At 56.1% G+C, this 889-nt stretch overlaps 1 pseudogene; it reads right to left on the bottom strand.

The window, feature by feature from the left end:
* Positions 1 to 233: 233 nt before the first annotated feature.
* LOC102258882 overlaps positions 234 to 889 on the bottom strand; it is a 1316-nt pseudogene continuing 660 nt past the window's right edge.

The following is an 889-nucleotide window of genomic DNA, read 5'->3' on the forward strand; positions in this document are numbered from 1 at the left end:
AGGATGAAGACTCCAGGGTCGCGCCAGGTTGAGCCATGTGCAGTAACAGTGTTCACGCCATAGAAACACATCCTGCAGGTTGGGGGGTAGTTCTGGTCCATTGAGCGCACGCCCACAGGCTGAACAAACGGGACAGGCTGCTCCTCCGAAGCTGCAGCCCCAGACTCCCCGACGCTGGGCTGGGCAGGGCTCTGCCAGCCATGGCCCTCGCTTTCCTCAGTCCCGTCTTCTTGCTGCTGCTGCTGCTGCTCCCGGATCACCTGTTCATGAATCTCCTGGACCACGCGGGAGAGCTCGTTGAAGTCTCGGAAGATCTCGCCGTCTGGCAGCTGGATGCGGCGCATGAGGTGGATCTCTAACATCTGGATTAACTTTCCCGTGATCTCCGTGAGCCTGGCATACTTCCCATGGAAGCTGAGCATGGATATCGTTACGTTATGGGCATCGCATCTGCCTTGGAAGAGGCCTGGCCTGATTAGGTCGTCCGGGTGGCTAGGTGGGAGGTAGAGGCGGCGGTAGGTCTGGCAGTAGATACACCGCAATCTGTCCTCCTGTGGCAGCACGAACCTCCGTCTTCCCCTACGCAGCGTTCCTAGATACTTTTGGTGGCATCTCTCCTTGCACAGAATGCTTAAGCTGTCCTTCTGAATCTGTATGCTGCCGACGTCCAAAAACTTGGAGGGGCTGAAACCGGTTTGGCTCAGTGGATAGAGCGTCGGTCTGCGGACTGAAGGGTCCCAGGTTCGATTCCGGTCAAGGGCATGTACCTGGGTTGCGGGCACATCCCCAGTAGGAGATGTGCAGGAGGCAGCTGATCGATGTTTCTCTCTCATCGATGTTTCTAACTCTCTATCTCTCTCCCTTCCTCTCTGTAAAAAAATCAATAAAA

This window comes from Myotis brandtii, unplaced genomic scaffold, assembly GCF_000412655.1.
Source record: "Myotis brandtii unplaced genomic scaffold, ASM41265v1 scaffold1682, whole genome shotgun sequence".
In the NCBI taxonomy this organism is placed as follows: domain Eukaryota; kingdom Metazoa; phylum Chordata; class Mammalia; order Chiroptera; family Vespertilionidae; genus Myotis; species Myotis brandtii.